The sequence below is a fragment of the Pezoporus flaviventris genome, unplaced genomic scaffold (assembly GCF_033815535.1).
Source record: "Pezoporus flaviventris isolate CSIRO_AGI_PZ_B2104156 unplaced genomic scaffold, CSIRO_AGI_Pfla_v1 ptg000001l, whole genome shotgun sequence".
Taxonomy (NCBI): domain Eukaryota; kingdom Metazoa; phylum Chordata; class Aves; order Psittaciformes; family Psittacidae; genus Pezoporus; species Pezoporus flaviventris.
In genome coordinates this window covers 59,496,688-59,519,274 of record NW_026892549.1, presented here as the reverse complement: position 1 = coordinate 59,519,274, position 22,587 = coordinate 59,496,688, and the positions used below count along the sequence as shown (strand labels likewise).

The window sequence follows — 22,587 nt, the reverse complement described above, 5'->3', positions numbered from 1 at the left end:
CCTTGTGCAGGGAGTCAGGCACGTGAATAGATGAGGGTTGTTTTCTCCTCACCGATGGTGGTGTTCTCCTGATCAGAGAGCTGAGGAGCATAGGAAAAACTGGCTTTTTTCAGTACTTGGGAAAACAGCCCTCAGGGGCACACCTGCACAGCTCTTGGCTCCATTTAAAGGTCCCATGGGGCTATAGTTTTCCTTTAACCTCCATAGTGAAGGCATCTACCACCAGGCAGCCGCTTACCATCCCAGGCATCACTCAGACTCTCCATGGCCATGCCAGGATGCAGCCCAGCGCCAGTGCAGTCACTGGGACATATCCCTGACACACTTTGCCTCTTGTTTTGGGTAGGAGAGGCTGCAGCTGTTTTTCAGGGGACTGGTGTGACAGCCTTTCAATGCCGCATTATCCACATGGGTCTGAGCCACTGGGGATCGAGCCATGGGGGACTCTGTTGCTACACTGAAGTGCCCACAGGACCGCCAGTGCTGCAGCAGCTGGGTGAGCTGCTGCCTGTCACCGCCTGCCTGCCCTCCGCTGCTCCCTGCCAAAGCTTGTCAGCCTCACATGCAGCAGGCAAGACAACACATGAGCACAGTCAGCTGCCGGCACCCGCCACGGCTCCGCTAAGGCTTGGAAACCTGCTGTGTTTAAGCCTCAACAGCCAAAAGCAAGAGAAACAGGGGCTGCTTTTTGTTCCTGGCTGCTCCTTTTGGACACAGAGTCATGGAATGGTTTGTGTTGGAAGGGACCTGAAAGCTCATCCAGTTCCAACAACCCCTGCCACGGGCAGGGACACCTTCCACTGGAGCAGGTTGCTCCAAGCCCCATCCAGCCTGGCCTTGAACACTGACAGGATGTTAAGATGTAGTGGTTTTACTGTCTAGTTACCTGAAACTGATTTATCATTGGAAAACACACAGATATTGAAAACCCATGTGGGCTCACCTCCCAGGGCATTGCTGTTGTCTCTTTTGGTCTACTGCTGTCTATTTTGGTCTACTGCTGTCTCAGAAACGAAAACCAGGCCTCTTGCTGACACAAACTCCACAGCAGAGGCATCAGAATGGGTGGTGTGGGTTGGGAGGAGACCATCATATCCCAGCAGCCAGCCCCATCTAATTGCATTGCAGTTTCTCAGACTCCCTTCCAGTGCTAGAGCTGGCATCACCCTTGTCATTCTTCTGGGCACTGATACCTCCTTCCGCTGCCTCTATCCACATGGACAGTCCCAGGCTGGCAAATGCAACAGGGTGCATGGTCCCCTGCCTGCTCTGGGTGCCCAGTAACTTTTCCCTCATGACAGGGCACTGACTCTCCATCAGCCTTCAGCATCCCAAAGCCACAGCATTTCACCTCCTGCAAAAGGCCCCAGGCACCCACAGACTGGCTTCTCACTGCATCTGGGACCCTGCAAGCAGACATAGCTAGCCAAAACGCCTGGACCCAAAGTCCACTGAATACCCGTGGGGCCACAGCAGCTATGGCAGGAATGCTCCAACAGGCCACCAGCCAAAGCCACGACCTCCTCCAGTAATGTGGTGCTACGTAGCCTAAACTGGGTGTTTTGATGCTTCCATTGCAGTTTCTCCTTTTCGTGCTAGTTTTGCCTTGACTCTGCAGCCCAGTAATTCAAGCATGCTCATCCTTCTTTGCAGTTCTTATATGTATATGATGGACACATATTTCCAGTGATCAAAGTGAGAATAAACCAGAATTAAATAGTTTGTACTGTGCAGGTGAGTAAATGCACAGCAGAGAGCAAGGAAAGCTCAGCCCTCTGTTGCTCCTCATTGACTACAGGTTTGGGATGGGGCCTTCCAGCCAAAGTCTTCAGTTCAGAAGAATATGGGATTTGGGGACTTAACTGAACTGGAAGACAACAACAGAAAAATGAACTCCTTATCTCTGAGGATCTGAACTCAAGGCTGGAATGCTGAGTGCTATTGGGAACACTTCCTGGAGGGAGTTCACATCAGCCCCATCACTGTACTGTGCAGGACCAAACTCTTGCTGTACATCCCACCCTGCAGTGACTTCTCTCACTTAACTTGATGTACAGGTGTGGGGATTAGCACCCTTATCCCCCTCCATGCCCACAGAGAGCAGCACATTCTTGCTGCCACAATGCTGACCTAAGATGTTCCATTAAAAGTTCCACCCCCCAAAAAAACATGCAGCATTTCCAAGCCAATCATCCAGCCAGCATTTCTATTCATACAGTGTCAAGTGCTGATGCCATTTAACACCCCACTCCCTTCTCTTGACGTTATCTTACACTGCACTGGAGCCAAATGAAGCAAACCCACCGCCCAGCATATGTTAGTGTTCATCTTCTCCTCTCCCCACAAGCACTGCCACTGCCATCCCTCAAAGGGACCAAGCACAAATAACTCAGCCTCTGCCAGTTGGACTGGTTTTAATCAAAGGATTGCTGGGTTCCTAGGATGTGGGACACCTCATTAACACCTTCATACCCTTAAGAAGGGAAAACCCAGAGTGATATCCATTTCATCATCACTGTGCTTAATGCTGGTACCTGGCGCTTTGCATCAGGGTCCCCTCCCAGCACAAGGTTCATTTTGCTGGGGAACAAAACAACAAGAAGATTCAATAAGACAGCATTTCAGGGCTGAAAGGGCTTAGCGATTGGCAGGAGTGTGCTGGTCAGGAGGAGATTAGAGCCCAATGAAATTTGGCTTTGCGGCTGTTTGTTTTTTTGTTGGTTTTTTCTTTTGGCGGGGGGGGGGGGGGGTGTCTTTATAAAGCCAGGCTTATTAAAATGCAGGAGAACCCCACACAAAAGACATTTCTCAGTGTCCAAAGGCGCACTTTATTAATGCAGGGGGTTTTGTGCAGAGCGTGCCAGTTTTAGGAGACTTGGGCATTGTCTGGGGAGAAGAAAGCAAGCCTCACTGATCACTTTCTGTTCCGCTGTTAATCAGAGCAGCTGAAGCAAGCAGGTGCTGCGATTCAAAGGGGCAGGAGACCGGGGTGGGGGAGGGAAGGGAAATATCACAGAGCAAAACTCATCTGCATGAGGGGTTTCTTCTGGTTTGGCTGATTGGACTGCAGTGCGGCGGCCCAGTCTGTGCTCCTCGCTTGGGTGGCAAGTAGGGGCTGGGGAAGCATCGCACACCAGCAGAAGTCAGCACCTGCTTCAGTTGTGACAGGTTGGCATCAATAGCCAGCAATGTTAACCAAAGCATCCATTTTGCTGTGTACTTCTCTGGTGATACCAGACTGGCGTGGAAGAAAAGAGTGGAGAGACCTGAAAAATCTCCATGAGGCACTTTTAGCACTTACTCTGACTCTCAGCCCACGTCTACCTCCTGGTTAGGAAACCTGCCCAAGGCTCCCAATAACCAGTGTTTCAAGTGTGACTTGTTTGCTATTTACAGCAGAGCCCTTGGCAGCGCCTACTCAAAAGAGCACAAACAGGAGTCTCTATTAACTAGCTGTTGACACATTGACAACAGTTGGGTCCAAACAGATGGCTTTTCTTCCACACTGCTTGCATGCTTCCACTTGCTACGCTGTGAAAGCGATGAGGAAAACCTTACGTGTTTCCTGAGAAAGCTTTTCTTTCTGAGGAAACATGGGAACTGGTCCTGTTCTGCCTCAGCCGAGAGCAGAGTCCACAGAGGGTAAACACTGAGGATGCCACAAGCAGAGGATGGAGCAGCAAGCGCTGGAAACAGACCAACACAGAGAACGGACAGAACAGCATCCTGGAGAGGCACAGCTGAAAACTCCCTTGGTACTCATTTTCCTCTTTATGTTTGATCTAAGTTCATTGCGACAAAAACTAGCACCGATGCTGAGGATAAAATACCATGAGCTACTCATGTTATTGATTCACATGAATTATGTTCCTATGAAGTATCTGGTGGCTGTGTAGAAACACAAGTAATGACAATAAAATCCACTGTAAATGGATTATCATCCTACTTGCTCTGCAGAGCCCCAGACAGTGCATCCCATTAAGATATAACATCATCAATGCTGTCCCATTAAGATCTAACAAATTTGAGGGGTTTAAGTCCAACAAGGCAACCTATGGGTGAGTGCTGTGCTCTGATACCCAAAAAGCAGAGCTGGCTGACAGATTCCCTATCTATCGCATTAGCTGGGATTTTTATTCATCAACCCAACCTCAGTGGACCAGAAAAGTCTGTCTTGCTCCACTTCTGTGGAAAGAAGATGCCTGGAGATGCCTCCGCTTAGTTTCTACAACCCCATCAGTATTTATGCACATCCCTCCTTAAGTCGAGGCCTCCAAATTCACTTATAATTGTCCCACTATTTGCTTCTCAGCCACCTCACTCCCATCAGCAGTGGAATCCACACCACCGGCTGCAAGCCCAGTTTTTTAAGCCCACTTCAACGCTGACACCCACCTCCTTAAGAGCAGAAGCCTCCACTTTCTCCATCTCCATGCAGAGTTGGTGTCTTCTTTCCTGAGCACCCCAGGACCCTGATCTCGACTGCGATAGAACAAATAGCACTGCTGGGATGTTATGGCTCATCAGCAGGACATCTTTAACCTATTATTAATTTGGATGGCAAACAAAATAAGCAGGAACAAACCCAACTTGTCTCCTCGCTCCAAACATTCATCTCCCAAGGAACCCATGCTCTACAATATTAAGGGGGGAGCAAACCATTAATGCATGAGCAGTGCCCATGACCTGGTGCTTTGCTGAATTAGGGCAAACAGCCTCCTAATAGTAAGGCCTTGTCAGAGGGGAGATCACTGCAGGGACTGAAATACATTTGGACAGGATAAACTGGAGAATCAAACAGGCACTGAAGGAGTCTTCCCTTGGTGAGAAGGTGGATTTGCTCATTACAAGGCCAAAAGACATCCACGTATTTGTGTAAATTGGCATTTTTGTGAAAGTCCAAGGGGAAGCAGGATGAAGCACTTTTCACTTCCATGTTGGAGATGGGTGTCTCATGCCCCTGTGTCTCTCTGAACCCCTGTCTTTCTGCATGGAGCCATCCAGCGATCCTTGCAGCAGAGAGAATTAACCCATCCTGCCATGCAAATGCACTCAGTAAAACCCTATTAGACAGCCCTGAGCTAGCAACTAGGTTTGGAAGAGCACATAAAGCCAAGTGATGGAGCAGCCTTCAGCCTCCAGGGCAGCCAACTCAAGACTTATTTACACCCACACTATCAAAAACATTTCCTCTTATCCACAAGTTCTCAAACTGCTGTGGCTTGGAGGAGGCAAGAAAAGCAGAAAGCAAAGGCTGGGATAAAATCCCTTAATAAGCAATTTAGAGTCATTTTCACCTTTTGGGATCGTTTTCACCTTTGCTCAGAGGATATGTTAATGTAAATCAGATGGACTGAGTCTAGGGATAGGAGGTCAGCTCAGAGGAGCAAGAGCTTCTCCCCCTGAGGCTGGTGATGGCCTGAGACCTCATGAAGTCTTTATTGATATTGTATTCATCACATTGCAGCCCTGCTCAAGTGCCTCCCTCAAGCTGAGGCCCCCGATTTGCACCAAATTACACAAGCACACATAGAGATGTGTTCCCTGATGGGTGACATATATTTTGATGGATCAAAATGAATATGACAATAGCATTAAAAAGTTGCTTGGAATAGTTCATCCCTCATCATGCCAGATGCACTTAAAGGAGGGATCTCGCAGTCAGACCCATGGCCAGCATCGAACAGGACAGATGAAGTAACTCCAATGATAAAAAGCATCTTTTACTTGCTTTCAAATAGGTAAAAGGAGGATCAGCTGCCTGGCAAACACCATATAGCATCTTGGAAGGATGTCTCCCTCCCCAAAAGATGCAGAGCTCAGGGCTTATGCTGAAGGGTCAATGTGGAGTCTGAGGTTTTAAAGGCAGTGCATGATTTGCACAGACTTCATCTGCTTTCTGAAGGTTACCTTTCCTAGGGGTGTTTTCAGCACAGCAAATGGAGGGGCTTGTAAGAGTTAATGGGATACCACAAGGCTCTGGACAAATCCATGAGGACCAACAGTATTGTGGCTGGTCCAAGTAACTCAGGCCCCATGAGGTCCCTCTCTCACAGGCTACAGATGGTAACACTGAATATCAGCTAATTTAAAATGGAGATATATATATGTATATAAAAGAAATACAGATACACACACATATATATAAAATCACAGACCTGTGGAACTCATTGCCACAATGTAACAGATTTTATCTATATTCAAAGAAAGGATGGATATTTATGGTAGGAGCTCAGTCATCCCAACTAGGGATTTCTCCACACTTGAAGGAACACATTCAACTCCATCCATCCCAAGGCAGGAAGAAATCTTGTTTGTTAATCACACTGTGGGGATTATTTCCACCTTCTCCTTGGGGCTGGGAAGCCAGACAAGGTGGACCACAACCAATTGATGCCCCAAACCAGTTGCCTGCGTTGCTTTAAGGCCCCAGAGTCACCCCTGGCTTGGACCGACCACATCCTCTGGCCCCACAGCCCACCAGATGGTGCTCTCGGTATTAGTTAATACCCAGTTAATCTGTGCCTTTTCTTTCTACAGAGAAACCCTAGCATGGTCAGAGTGTGGAGAAGCACCACCAAGAGCACCAGCGAGGTTGCATGGTCCAAAAACCAGAAACATGGTTTTGAAGCAGCTGAAGGCAATGGTGGGTTATAGGCTCTAGCATGGACCTTCAAGCCCTAATGCCATGTGTGAGCCTTTGGCTATCCCATTGTGTTGAGCCAAAGGACTGGGAGAGATGGAAGAAGCAAAGGCAGTGAGGAATATGAGAATGCCCCAACACTCATGGAATGGGTTGCCCAAGGAAGTTGTGAATGCTCCGTCCCTGGTGGTGTTCAAGGCCAAGTTGAACAGAGCCTTGGGTGACATAGTTTAATGTGAGGTGTCCCTGCCCATGGCAGGAGGGTTGGAACTAGATGATCTTGAGGTCCTTTCCAACCCTAACTATTCTATGATTCTATCGTTCCATATGCCAATGGACCTGTGAGCTCTTTGGAAACCCTCTGGTACATTGTGTCTTGAAGGCTTCCTCTACAGGATCAGTCTCTTGAGCGATACCCGCAGCCAAGATAGCTGTGGATAGGCTGGGATGGTCAGTGGAGTTTGGTATTTCTGCTGGCTAGAGATACGAGATGTTTTCTACATGAAGGCAAACAGCAGGGAGAGGTTGTACAGGGCCACCATGGGATCTCCATTGCCCAACATGATAAGCTTGCACCAGCATCCACCAGCTGTGAGTTCTGATGCACTCTGAAGCATCTTTCAGCCTTTGTTTCCCCCCAGTTCTCTACAACAGCAATGTCTGCCATTCCTATGCCCTTTGCAGTCTGTGATGCTCATAATTACACAAGGTCTGGAGAATTGGGTTCATGTTGTAGGGCTGATCCTGAGGCTGTTCCTTTGGCCCAGCAGGATGGACTGCTTTCCTTCCGTGCTTCTGGCTTAACAAGGCTCTCTTTAATTTCTTCTTAATAAAACTTGGGGCAAAGGGGAACATTTAATGTGCGGTTAAATAAGAACCAGAAAGCACACCATACTGGCTGACTTCCGAAACACCAAGTGCATTTGCTACAGTTATCCATGGGACGTCAGCAATGAAATAAAACCTCAAGCACAGAAGCCTGACCACGAAGCAAAGCAGCAGCAAGCTCAGGGGCTTAGGGGTTTTTACTAGCAACGTACTTTTATCGCTAAGAAGCCGGAAAGGGGAGAGCATTAAAGGTTGCCTGCATGGATATGCAGCAGCACTCCAGCCATTTAGATCCATAATGAGTTTTGCTGCCTCTGAGCAGAGCACAGGTAATAACAGATCATAAAGTGGGTTTACCACCCGAATTGCCAGTCTCTGAAGGTTACTAAAAGCCTGTTCAAATGAGCACGGTCAGATCTGCCTGCCTGTTTCCAAATCACCACCTTCTTAATGGTTAAGCTGAAACCTCTGTTGTTCCCTCATTGAAACAGGTGAGAATTGGGAGCAGAGCAAATGAAGCCAACCTGGCTTTGTCCAGGAGAAGAGTCTGGCCAAACTCACCATTTGTTACAGAACCCCTCTGATTATACCACTGTTCCAACCCAAAAGAGACCGACAAGTTGGGCAACATTCTGTAAAAGAGCAAAAAGCCTCAGACACATTCACTGGGGTGGTTTCAGTGCCATGTGTTGCTGCCTCTCAATGGAACATAGAGAGAGCATCACTTCTCAGCCTACCTCCTCCCATCCCCCTGAGCTGGCATCACTGTCCCTGGCACAAACATCTCCTTCAAACCCCTACCAAAACCATACCGGTTTTCTGCTCAGCTTGGAGCAAAGTTTCTCTTCTTAGACCCAGCCACTGAGAGAGGGGGAAGCATTACATTGATTGTTTCAGAAACAAAATACATCTGCTTGGGGCAGCCTATACATGTACTTGCATTAACAGAGAGGTAGGAAGGCTATACGGTCCTAAGCCCTTGGGTAAGCCAGGAGGGTATATATAGTGTTCTGCCTGAGGGAAGATGTGCAGCTAGTTAAGAATAAGATGTTAAAAAGCACCAAGAGGTCAGTGAGATTAAGGGCTCAAGCATGGACTTGCCCCAGAGGATGGTGCCCAGGACATTGGGCCACTTCTGCAGCATCCCATCCCAAGTGCTCTTGATGCAGGGCAGAGTATATGCTTCTGTGCATTTTACTTAAAAACCATTTCACCTTTTGGAGAAGCCAACTTCATCTTGTACACATGCTTTTTCAGTTACAGCCACAAGGAGAAGCATTTCAATTGTTCTGTAGCAATGATTTATCTCCATGTTCCTTGCCTTTTGTCTGTGTGGGAATGTGCATTTGTGGCAATGCGTAATGTGTTTTAATGTTTTCTGAAGTTGTTTAGTGGGTCCCCTTCTGTAGCCTTGTGGACCACCATGGGATGAGAAACTGGGATGGAAGATCCTTTGTGCAAATCCAGTGTCATCCCTTTGAAGTCCGTGGGGCTTCTATGGCAGCCAGAAGTAATTAGTGAGAGAAAGGGATTGTGAGAGCCATGCTGGCTCACCATCAGCGCTTCCTGCTGGCTCTCCGAACAAAGCGGAGCTGAGCCAATACTGACTACTCTTGGAATTACGACACCAAACGTCCAACTTCTTTATTGAGAGTGGGGCTCAGAGACAGCTCTCCACAGCAGGACTTACCCCATCAGCACAACTGTTTAGCCAAAATACACCAGATGTTTAGGTGCTGTGGCTGAGCTAGTCAGTGTTTCGCCTATATCCCAACTGTTCCTCCTATGCCACTATCCCCATCAAGTCAGGTTCTAACATCCTTAGCAGACTAAGTTCAAGGCAGACCAGCACAAGCAAAAATTACCAAGTGACCCTTTTTACCTTACTAAACCTCTTGCTTTGTCACCTCTGCCATGGAGTGCTGAGCTTTGGTGACCAGAACCACTCCTCCCTCTTGATTCATGCAGTGGCTCTTGCCATATACTTGGTGCTTCTGCTTGTCATTTTCTCCCCCCTCTATAAAGCAAAGAAGGTAAAGTTTGAAGACACTTGACTACTGCTAAACCAATCAGCTCTCCCATGCCTTCCCCATCCCTACATGGATGCTCCCTGTAGCTGGAGATACCACCTTCCCAAAGATGCTTCACTCACAGGGGAAAATCCCTCCCCTCCACTGCTAAGGTAATTTCAGGTCTGGAGTGCAGTTGGAGGAGATTCACTTGGGGGTATTTTGGAAGAAAACTAGGGAAACATTAAATGTACATCCTGGGAAGGAACAAAGACTCTTCCTGCCTTTTCCTTTCTAGGCATGGCTTTGAGAAGCACTTTACCTCTGTTTTTCTTCTGCTACCTTGCTTTTTTCCTCCCATCTAGCCTCACTCCCCCTTCTTCCTCCCCAGCTATCTCTTAGCAAAGTTACTACTGCCCATGGCAAATACTGTGACCATCACCAAGGCCAGAAGTGACCTCAGGATGTTTCCAGTCCTACCTCCTGCTCAAAGCAGGGCCAGCTTCAGAGCTGGGTCCCAAGTTCTGCTGGTGTTTGTAAGCTCTGTGCTATGAAGATGAGCACAGAGGTGACAGCAAAGTGGGTTTGGGGCAAACCACTGAAATTCCCAGAGCTGTTTTCAAACAGTAAGTTCTGACTCAGCCAAAATCATTTCACTTGTGGAAGAATTTTGATTTTGAAGGGATTGAACAGCAAAACCCCAGGAACACATCAGTTACTCTACCCTTTCCTTTAGTTTGATGTGTGTTTTGTATCACTTCACCTGGTGTTTAGACTGAAACTAAATGGCCCACTTCAGTAAGCTCAGTCCCGTGTTTCTGACTGCATTTCACAAGAATTTCCATTCAGCAGAGAAAAACTTTGACTTCTCTTCCTAATCTGGATCAGAAAGTGTCAGAAAACTTCATTCCATGCGATGGGAATGTGACTTTCCAGACAGCTTTCCTTGCTGTTATGAAGGGGTGGCCGCCTGAGACAGTTCATGAAGGCTTTGAAAGTTCATGCAAAGGCTCTAAGCTGGCAACTTGTCCCTCAATCCTTGCATTGCCTGCCAATAGCGTGTGGATGGGATTTTCCAGGGTCCCCCAAAAGAACTGGATATACAGCTCCCAAGAGGCCTGAGGTCTCCAGTTCTGCTCGGCTCGCTTTGAAGAGTCCTAGCCTTTTCCAGTCTGCTTTAACCAGAGTGGGCCTCTTGCTCATGGGAAGCATTGTTAAACGTGTCACCTCCCACCAAGAAAAGTGAAGAAGGGAAGAAAAAAGCCACATGAAAAAAATGGCATGTCTACAAACTGCTTGGAGAGTTCATTCCCAATTCATATATCCTTCTTTACTATTGAAAACTGCTATTAGCATCTTATGGCATTGTAAGAAATCACTCTTGGTTTCCACTTAGCCTCAGATGGGTGGCTGGCACATATGTCTCACGTTGTACTTGAATAGGATGGAAAAAAAAGAGAGGGTATGGAAGTGAATAGACCTTTTAGGATGGCCACATCTGGTCCCCATGTGGTAAGCCCACGCTGACAGAGAAAAACTGCATGCTGTGGTTCTAGACAAGCAGCTTTTATATACATATATATATATATACACACACATACACAACCACTTTATATATATGTGTAAATATATATATATACAGATAGATACTGAGCAAGAAAGAACCTTCAGTATTTCCTGAAGCTTGCAGAACCCACTTGGCCAGATGCAGACCACTGGGCAGCACTGATTTATTGCGGAGCAAGGATGCTATCCCTTACATGCTGTCAGATCGCACAAGCTGGGGAACAGAGAGGAACTCAGAATATTCCTAAGTTGGGCAGAGAAGGACCCAGGACAGAGAGCAGAATGATTGCTGTGAAAGATTGGATAGGTTTATATAAACTTTCTAACCGGGATGCAGAATGCAGGTCCTGTTGATGGGCGAGACAAACACTTTGCCATCCAGCCACATCGACCAGACTGTGCTCTGATACCCAAAAAGCAGAGCTGGCTGACAGATTCCCCACCTATCGCATTAGCTGGGATTTTTATTAATCAACCCAACCTCAATGGGCCAGAAAAGTCTGTCTTGCTCCACTTCTGTGGAAAGAAGATGCCTGGAGATGCCTCCGCTTAGTTTCTACAACCCCATCAGTATTTATGCACATCCCTCCTTAAGTCGAGGCCTCCAAATTCACTTATAATTGTCCCACTATTTGCTTCTCAGCCACCTCACTCCCATCAGCAGTGGAATCCACACCACCGGCTGCAAGCCCAGTTTTTTAAGCCCACTTCAACGCTGACACCCACCTCCTTAAGAGCAGAAGCCTCCACTTTCTCCATCTCCATGCAGAGTTGGTGTCTTCTTTCCTTAGCACCCCAGGACCCTGATCTCGACTGCGATAGAACAAATAGCACTGCTGGGATGTTATGGCTCATCAGCAGGACATCTTTAACCTATTATTAATTTGGATGGCAAACAAAATAAGCAGGAACAAACCCAACTTGTCTCCTCGCTCCAAACATTCATCTCCCAAGGAACCCATGCTCTACAATATTAAGGGGGGAGCAAACCATTAATGCGTGAGCAGTGCCCATGACCTGGTGCTTTGCTGAATTAGGGCAAACAGCCTCCTAATAGTAAGGCCTTGTCAGAGGGGAGATCACTGCAGGGACTGAAATACATTTGGACAGGATAAACTGGAGAAGGAAACGGGCACTGAAGGAGTCTTCCCTTGGTGAGAAGGTGGATTTGCTCATTACAAGGCCAAAAGACATCCACGTAGTTGTGTAAATTGGCATTTTTGTGAAAGTCCAAGGGGAAGCAGGATGAAGCACTTTTCACTTCCATGTTGGAGATGGGTGTCTCATGCCCCTGTGTCTCTCTGAACCCCTGTCTTTCTGCATGGAGCCATCCAGTGACCCTTGCAGCAGAGAGAATTAACCCATCCTGCCATGCAAATGCACTCAGTAAAACTCTATTAGCCAGCCCTGAGCTAGCAACTGGGTTTGGAAGAGCACATAAAGCACCAAGCCAAGTGATGGAGCAGCCTTCAGCCTCCAGGGCAGCCAACTCAACACCTATTTACACCCACACTATCAAAAACATTTCCTCTTATCCACAAGTTCTCAAACTGCTGTGCCTTTGAGGAGGCTCTCAGCCTTCTCCATGGAGGAAGCAGCTCCTATGGGTGCCATGAATCCTCACCCCAGCCTTCAGAGATAGCTGAAAGCATCAACACAAGCTCATGCTTCCCCACTGCCATGCAACAGAACATGCAGGGTGCCTGCTGCCTTGTGAGAAACAGTGGAGTTGGTGGAAACTATTCCAAAACACTACCCACTTCCTTCCCCAGCCAGTGACTGCAGGACTCTCTGTCCCTATGCATGGCGAGGGATAGGAACTAGATGATGCTTAAGGTCCCTTCCCACCCAAACCATTCTGTGATTCTATGATGATGTGATTCTATGATTTCCCATCTATCATATCAGCTGGGATTTTTATTCATCAGCCGATCCTCAAGCTGTGCAGCAATGTCTTGGGACAGGATCCCTGTAGGACCAGGTCTGAGGGGGTTAGTTTGTGATATGTCCAGTGACCTGCCCCGACACAACAATGCTTGCCTTATGTTCACGTGCATCAGAGGACCAGCCCTCCTGCAAGGCATCACCTGCATCCCCAGCAGTTCTTTCATGCTCCTGAGCCAGTCTACTGTGGAAACTAGGTCAGGAATTCACATCAGCGAGAATGCAGGCTTATCCATCATCTGCTTTTCCGGGAGAACCCTGCTCACAGCACTTCTTTGTGCCATATTGAAGCAAAAGCGCCCAGGACTGATAACTGTCCTGCTTCTCTCTGTTGGAAAAAAACTCTCACAGCTGCCTGTGAAAAACTGCCACTTTGAGGCCCCAATTTTAACCAGAAACCTTTTCTTTCTCTCATTTTTTCAAAGGACCTGAAAATGATCTTCCCATAAGACAGTGAAAAACATCAATGAGTCCAGAGTATTTGCATTTGAAGCTGCCATTTGTTCTAAAACACGAAGAAAAAACCCCAATACCTGCGCAAAGCTTGTATTATCTCAAATCCTTCTAGTCTGAAATACCATATTCCTGCAGCATCTACCCACATTTAACATGCAGTTTAAGCCTGTTCATACTCCTAAGTGAGCAACATGCATTAATTGCTGCTGGCTTTTTCCAGGGATAAAGGCATGGTTCCGCAAGGGCATTAAGGAAACATTTCCCAAATACTTGCTCTTTTTTATGCTACAGAACACCAAGTAAATCACAGAAACCCCACACTGTTAGGAACTTGGATAAGTATTACATTGTCTTTTCTTTAGATCTGGCCATAACTCTTGCACCAGAGGAAATTTCTGTGGCTAAAACTGAGAATGAGAACAAGGGTTTGAGTAAATGGTCCTTGCACCCTTGGCTGGATGCTGTGGATTTGGCTCTGCTGGCAGCAGAAGCAATTGGATTATGCAGACCATACACAGGAATCGAAGGGATGTCAGGTTTCTCCCTGCCCTACTTTCTGCACAGATGTGGGAATGGGTGGTTTGCAAGATAGAGAAATTCCTGGGTATCATCCAAACTAAAAGGCATTTTCCAATTATAAGTGGACTGAAACTAGAGCTGCGAATCCAACCCTCCTCAAAACTGAGCTGCGGTTTGGATGAGATGCCCTGAATTTGGATCCATTGACTCCCATTTTGATGTGGGGACCCCAGTCAGATCAGTTCCATAACACTGCTTCAGATGTGGCTGAAACACTCTTGCAAGCAACCGATCTTCCAGCATTTTCCTGCTTGCAAAATGACTGACTGCAAGTCTTGGTTTGAGCCAAGAAGCACGAGCACCGCTGGCAACATCTGTCAGCATCAACCCTAGCACCATTTGTCAGTGTAGTTATGAACCTTTCTGAAACCTAATCCCCAACCAACTTACACCACAGCAGCTTTACACAGTCCTCTTGGAGGCCAGCTCAAGCACAGAGCTTTGCATCCTTTTGGAAAGATGGTTTTGGAGGCAAGCACTTCCTTGGTTTGCTTGTCTCTCCTTCCAGTAACTGCTGCTAATGGTCCCGCCCGCTTTCAAAGCTGCACAATGTTTCCCATTTGCAAACGGAGCCAGTTTTAATTACTCCCATAATTTTGCCTGGAAGGGAAGAGCCAACCATATTAATGAGATAATGAGAGCAATTGCTCTGGGTACCACACTCCCAAATACAAAAGCCAGCGGATGAGCTCAAAAACTAAACCACTATTTAAGTTATATGAATGTGCCATAAAATAAAGGAACATTTACTTTGGAGAGAACTCTGTGTCTTACATATCCTTAGGGCTGCCTGTATATAATGACATTACCTCACTTTCCTATATCCCCAGCCTCTATCTCTGCAAAAAGGACCTTTGACAAATGATACTTCTAGCTATATCTGAAGGATAAGACATACAAAGCTAGAGTACATTCAAATAAAGATTGGAAATCATTTCCTTACAGGAAGGAGCCATCCCAGTTTGTCTTCCCTTCCTTTTGATTACACAGGTCAGATTAGGGAGAGTCAGGAAATGACATTGTCTTTGGAAAAAAAAAGAAAAAAAAAAAAGAAGAAAAGAAAGAGAGGAATATCAAGGAAAAGGAATTTTTCTCATTTCCTGCCAAAAACTACCCCACAACTTTGGGGAGGTTTCAAAGTCTCAGTTTTACTTCTTTCTTTTTGCTATTTTTCTATTGATTTTAAGCTTTACCGCAACAAAACCCACTTTGCTCCTGTTTTTGAAACAAAACATGGATCACTCTAAGAATGTGCACAGAACAAATTCCATCTTATTTTAACATTGAAGGTGGCTGGTACTGATGCCAGAACAACCGAAAGCCAACGTCTGCACCATGCTTTAGAGTAGACCCTGAACGCTTGGCTCTGTGTATTTAAGAACAGAGGGAAGAATTTGGGGCTTTTATAGCAAAAGTTTCTCTCTGGTGGTTTTGGATGAGGAACTGACCTGGAGAAAGTCACATTTGTCCCTACACAGACAAAGCTGTTGGTTTACCTCTGTTCCTGACAAAACTCCTTGGGGAAGAGGGAGAGGGCAGAGCTTTCTGATGGATGGAGATGAAACACAGATGAATCATTTACTTCCAGTGTTAGATTAACCACACTGTGGGAATGATGGGACCAGGTGGTAAAGTATGTTCATCACAATTATTTACATCTGGCTTTTGGAAGATGATGTTCTATGATAGGGTGTACCAGGCTCAGTTTAACTTGACCTGGATGGGGCTTGCAGCAACCTGCTCTACCGGAAGGTGCTCCTGCCCATGGCAGGGGATTGGAACTGGAGGAGCTTTAAGGTCCCTTCCAACACAGACCACACTATGATGATTCTATGAATGGTCTTAACACTGCTGATTCCCTGCAGTTTATACATACTTACGAGTTTTCTTTTGTACCAACGTGGTGAAGCAGCAAGTCAGCTGCGTGCTTCTGCAAACAGGATCTCAGCTCTCCGTCACTCCCAGGGGCCCATGGAATCTGCTTACAGATGTGCACCCAAATCCTTATGGCAGAGACAAACCTGGCCCTGGCTCTGAGGGCTGAAGCAGTAGAGAGGCAGGAGGAGACTCCTGCAGGAAGGGCAATGGGGGGAAGCTGTCAGCAGTGAGCTGGGGAGGGGATTAATCTTCCTCACAGAGATCATCAGATCAGTCTCATCTGGCAATAGAAAATCAAGGGCAGCACACATGAGGCTGGCGGCACATGGGGGAACACAGTGAGGCTTGTCCACGGCAGCCATTTGCTATTCTAGCAGGGGATCAGAGCTCAGTATAATCCCCTCATGCCCTCATGAACAATGCTTGCCCTCACACCTTTCCCTCTGGGCAGTAACCATTTATATATTATAGCCTCATTTACATCCAGCCTTAAATACATGCACCACAGGGATTAATTCATGCTGTGCAGCTGGCAAAGGGGATGCTTTCACCCCCCAGAAGTGAAACCTCTTTTATGGAAGTGAGCACAACAGCAGTGAAAAACCAGAGAAGTAGATCCAAAATGTCTCGTGACGCTTCCATGTGCACAGCAATGAATTTATCTGATCCAAACCACAAATCTCTTTAAGAGCAAGGTACTGCTATCACTGCAAGCTGCTGGGAAGGCAGAGAGAGCTCAGCAGAACTGGAGACAGCAGCTCTGCCTGGCCCTTTTTCCACATGAGAATATGAACCCACTGCCCAAACAATCCCTTTCAAGAAGCTCCTGACTATTCAGTTTAAACATCCCTCCCCAGGGAGCACTCGTTACCCCTAAATCTCAGATCGACACCCAGTAAAGCCTTTGCAAGCTTTGGCACGTGAGCATTTAAGACAGGCAGAACAAACCCTGCCTCTCCTGCCCAATCTAACAAGGATCTGCAGACCAGGCTGAACACAAAGCATCAGTTTGTTTTCTTTTGTTATTACTGAAGATCACAACAAAGCTAGGAGCACACAGAATGTCCCCAGTCAGCAGAGAAAGGGGAAGGGGTCAAAGCAGCATCATTAGCAGAGCAAGGCACCATGCGCCAGGCCAGTTCCTGCACCCACAGCAGGGTGACCCAGCCTGGGAAGCCCCTTTCCCTCCATCCATCTAGTCCAAGAGGAGCCCATGGGGGAGCTGCAGGACCCTCACCACGCTGGCAGCCCCTACACTGTCCACAACAACCCGATCGCCACTGTGCTGCAGCAGGGACAAATCCTCTCTCACAAACATCCCCAAGCAACAAGTATTTTGGGTTAGTTCTTCAGTGAGGTAAAATCAGTGTGGCTTGTGTCAGTGGAACCACAGAACTACTTCTGGTCCGGAGACACAGGTTGTCCTAACCTCATTTATCTCTTTGAAACATCATCATCACACAGCAAATCACGCTCACCAGCCTATGGAGCAAACCATCACCTCATCTCCTGATGGCCAGCAGACAGTGACAGTTTTACAGCAGCAGACATGCTGCTGCCTTTGAGCCAGAGGCTGTACACTGCCATGGCTCATCTGCCAGAGTCCTCCCTTGGGCAGCCCCCAGCGAGGGCAGGTCCTCCCTGGCACCAGTTCCTTGGTGTCCAGCCACCCCTGGTGCTCGCTCCCAAGCCCAGCTAGTGTTTTGTTCAATGGGTCATTCACCACGTTGTGCACAAAACACCTAAGCCATCCTTTAAAGGGTCAGCCTTAGAACAGGCCCAAACCCTAAATTTCTTGCCAAGAAGCTGTTGAATTTCCACATCCACCAGCAGCTATTTCAGCTGCCTCTTGGGGCACGCAGAAGACCATCCTGCAACCCCTGCTGGACAGTGGAGAAGGGCTCCTACCCCAAGGCCTGGGCACCATTCATCCTAACATCATCACTGAGGGGCAGCTGGAGCACTAACATGTACTTGCAAAACATCTTACTTTTTCCTACTTGAAACATTTTATTTAACATTATCTATTAATATAAGTATTTATTATTCCACCCCTCCCTCTAGGTAACATCAGGTGTTCTGTAAAATACATGAGCTGGCAGACAGCAGTGATTTCTCAACTTTCTCTGCACCACTCATTACTTCATGAACCCCACCAAGGCACATCTTACTCTGCTCCTTACTGAATTAAACAGCCCTGACCTGTTTAACAGCCTCTTTTGCTTCCACCTGTGAAGACTTCCCAAGCTCCTTATCAGTTCTGCCTCCCTTTGCTGGCCCTGCTCCAGTCATTTGAGCTCGGACACAGGAGATCTCCCCAAGGTGACAGTGCTCCTGTCAGTTTATAGGATGTCATTCAAATACCCTCAGGATTGCTCTCCAATGCTTCAAGTAGTCAAACACCTCCTGGGACAGGAGCCATCTGGGAATGACCACTGCCAGGCCTGGTTGCAAACTATTTCAGGAAAGCATATTTCTACCTCGGGACTGTAAAGCTGGACATTCTCTGCCATGGGAGAAAAAGAGTTCAATCTGCCTCTGTGTTTGTCATTTTGAGGTCTAAATGTTGGTGGGGAAATTATCATCTCCCCCTTTAAGCCCTCTGCCATAGGTAGCAAAGATCCCAGTTCTCCCTCATTTTGGGTATCCTTAGGACGTATTAATGGTGCTCATCACACCCCTATAGCTTGAATTGAAATGTTACCTCTGGAAGGTCAACAACACACCACCAATGTCCTTGACAGCTCCTGGCACATGGAGACATTCAGGGACTTGTGTTTCATGGAAAGGGTGGGTTCAGCAACCCTTGAGTCCCCAGCAGCTGCTCTGCCAAAAGCATTTTGCCATGCAGCATCCCTATGGCTGAGGGAGAAGAATATTTTCCTCTTCCAGCCTGGTTTTCTCTGATTTTCCACTAAGAAAACCAGCCAGTTTTTAAAGGATGAAATAAAATCAAAAGCAGAATTATTTTGCTTTTCTCACAAATCCCTCTTCCCCTTTTTCTGGTAAGGATATGGAAAATTATATGGGATGTGGAAGGAAAATAGGGAAAAAGTGTTATTTGGAATAAGAACGAATTGGATCCCTCCGAAGATAAATACTGCCTTGTGGAAACTCGGATGGCTGTAAGCCTGTTGCAGCTCATTGCTCCAGAGCAAATGAGCTGGAGGTCTCCATCCAATGATGGGCAAACATCCAACCTGCAGATCCTACATTCCAAAAGGACAGCAGCTGTGGAAGAGTCCACTGCACAGGGAGAGCACCTGCAGAAGTGATATATGCACAAGCCCTCACCATCCCTAAAGGAGGGCAGAGGGAAGCCAGCGCTCTTTTGGCAGTGCACCATACCCCACAGCATGAAGATGATCCCCATGATGCATGCCAGCCATTACCTTGGCAAATCATTGTTTTTCTGTGAGGGGTAACAGAGCTTCCCCAGAGAAGTCCGTGCAAAGGAAATTCAGGACAGAGTCCAAGACCAGGCAAGGTCTCATCAGCCCAGCTTAAATTCCGATGTCACATCTCATGGGCCTTCATCCCGAGATGGGATGTGCAATTCTATCAAGTCAAACCCCAGCACATCAGTGGGGTGGGCTGTTCCACCTCGGACAAAGCAACACCCTCAAGATCACCCCTCTGGCAGATGGGCTAGTGCTGCCTACGGCTCTTGGGGCCAAGCTGGTGCTAGCTGCTACATCCATCCATGAGGCACTACCAAAGAACTGGAGTGATTTTCCCATCCTGTCTCCCACCTATTTCTCAGTGTATGGGGATTTCCATAACTTTTCACGCACTCAGATTTTACTTCTCCCTTCTTTTTCAATTACATGTTTCATTAATTGCCTGCACCTCCTCATTTGCCGATGAGTAGCTGAGGCTTCCAGACTGAAGAAATGAAGAGGGAAATAAAGCAATGATCTATTACCATTTACAGCTGCCACGGGATGATGCAAAATTGAATCAGTTGTTTGTAAAATGCTTTCACTGGCAGGGAAAAACACTTGGGAAAAAGCAATCCCTTGCTGAGGATCATTTCCACCTCATCTCCCTCTCAGTTTTCTTTTAAAGAAACACCTAGGGAAGTGGAAGTCCTCAAAGTGTGCCCCACAGATGACAGCTCCAGGTTCTCTGTTAGAGAAGGCCCCCAAACTCCTTCCAAACCCCTTCCCACTGGTCACCAGACCATGGAGTCACTCTTTTGCCCACTGCAGCCAAAAAAAGCCATCCTTGAGGACCAGAATATCTCCCTCTGTCTTTACCCAGCAGCGAAGCATGAGCCATGGTGGGCTCTCAGCAAGACACAGTGTTATTTGCATGAGACCAAGTCAGTCCCTTCAGCCCTCCCTTAGTTTGCCCCATGTTCAGGAGGCCTCTCTGGCCAGCTCTGCCCAGGACAGATGGGTTTAGTCAGCACTCCTCGGGTGGGCATTTTGAGGACAAATTCACCAGTCCATTTCTGACCAGAGCAGTCCAAGGAGATCTGACCTGGTTCAAGCTTGCCAGGCCTGACAGCTCCAAGTATCAGCTCCTCAAAGAGATGGCCAGCAGACAAATACAGACCTCTGAACAAGACAGCCCCATCCGGTTCACCTCTGCTGAGCCAGGGAGCAGTGGCTTCAGCCATCATCACTGTCCCACAGCATTAGAGGAATTCAGCTGGTCCCACACTTGCGTGTTCCTCCCTGATAACGCATCCTCGACTCAGCCCACGTTAATTGTGTACAGTATCTTAAAGACCACCCAGCTTGAGCTGCAGAGCACTCGGCGATGGATAAAAATAACAACTGCATTAAGCTGGGCTGTGCTCTGAGCCAGAAAGATTAGCAGTGGGAAAATTCCTCCTTTAGGGAGCTTCGCAGCCAAGGATCAGCCCATAGGGTTCATGACCGACAGCATGCCCCATGTACATTTAACAGCTATGGGGAAAACATGGGAAGAATTATGAGTCCAGTGACTTCCCCTAAAGATTGCTTTTGTCCTCATTCCTAAAAGGGAAAGCATGGTGTGGTCAGTGATCCCAGAGCAACAGTAGGCAACCGGCACCAAGGCTCATTTGTCAGAGATGCTATGGGGGAAGCTGGTGACAGGAATGCTCTGCCAGCCAGAGCATCTCTTCCCTCCACTCCATTTGTTGTTACAAACCAACCAAACCAAACTAAGGATATTAGAGAAGGAGGAAGAATCATCTCATTTGTTTGCCAGACAGATTTCCACTGGGCATCTCCGAGGATGGGTCCACAGGCAGCGACCCCACTGTGCCAGTGGAGAGTGCATTGTATAATGAAGAGCTAAAAAAAGGTATAAATCAAACTATGGATTACAAAGAAGAATATTCCCTGGAGGCAAAGCTGAATATTCACACACACACACACACACACCCTTCAAGTACTCCTATTTTGCAGAAATGCAAAGAAAGGGAAAAATAGGCTTGAGACTATTGTTAGATACAAATGACTTAACCTGGCACCGTGCTGATATAGTGCTGTAGTATCTAGACAAGTTATCATGATCTTACCCATTGCCTATAAAGGTGAATTAAAGAGCTAATACCTTTGATTGCCAAATATTCAAAGCTATCTGTTACAAATGCTTATCCTCCTCTCAAAGTCAAGGACTGGTGAGTGCAGCCTGTGTAGAGAAGGTATTTGAAAGAGTTAGTTGTTCTGATGTTTGTTGCTTTAAGGATCTCATTCAAGGAGAAGTTTGGGATGGCACAGAGAAGCTTGTCTTCTGCACAACCAGTACTTGACTCTTAAAAATGCCCCATGGGGCTGAAACAACTTGTCTGTTCTCCAACACTTTCCAACACTCACCCTCAAAATAATTCGGGAAAGCCTATTATATGGTCTGATACCTGGTTTTGCTGGAAAGAGCACTTCACCAGCAGACCACAGAGGACTGCATGCACAGAACTGGGTTTGTTTGGCTGCCTTTCATCCTTTCAATCTAATCAGAGGGAACTTGGCTAATTTTACAGTGCAGTGTGGATGCCACCTCTGTGTGACACAAAAGACAGACCTGTCTCAAACAGAAGCACAGCAAGGTCTTGCAGAACCTTAGTCTAAGATGTAGAACCTGATGCGTCTATGAAGTACCCATGCTTTTTGTTTTCTCCCTTTCACAGATAATAGCATTCTGTTTCCCAATCTCCAGCCAGTTTCTAATCACTGCTAAGAAACAGCCTTGACATCTTGTGGAAAAACAGTAAAATGTTGGGACAGGAGAGCAGACAACAGCAATATTTAACTATTAAAATCATTTCCCTCAACCTCAGACTATTAAGAACCAAAATTTCTTCCAATTGAGCCAAAAATTCTTCCAGCTTATTTCAGAAATGCATGGGATGACAACTGTGTCCATTGCAAATAAAACATATTCCAAATCAATTACTATGTTCCCCCACCACCAACCCTTCTCCTGAGAGCTCCAAGGCTCAGTTTTCCTGCTTTTCACTGATTTTGCTTATTCACAGAGCTTGTCAGTCCCTAGCAAGCACCCCCATGGACTGCAGCACCGTGCTTGTCCCCCTTTGGATTTCACACCCAGAACTCAGTGATGGTGCCACCCAGCCAGATGTTCCCAGTGCCTTCTGGAAAGAAATGCATCTTTTCTTTTATTGGACACCTGGCAAGAGAGCCCACATGGAATGTAAACTGTGCGCAGAGGTATACATTTTCTCTCATT

The 22,587-nt window shown here is 47.0% G+C and overlaps 1 long non-coding RNA gene across 1 annotated transcript in view; it reads right to left on the bottom strand.

Moving 5' to 3' along the window:
• The window catches only part of LOC133272794 (uncharacterized), a 53,309-nt gene that overhangs the window by 8,161 nt on the left and 22,561 nt on the right, over window positions 1-22,587 (bottom strand). Inside the window, exon 2 of the long non-coding RNA XR_009744572.1 lies at window positions 9,354-9,488. This is a non-coding gene — a long non-coding RNA (uncharacterized LOC133272794). The remainder of the gene's footprint in view (window positions 1-9,353; window positions 9,489-22,587) is intronic.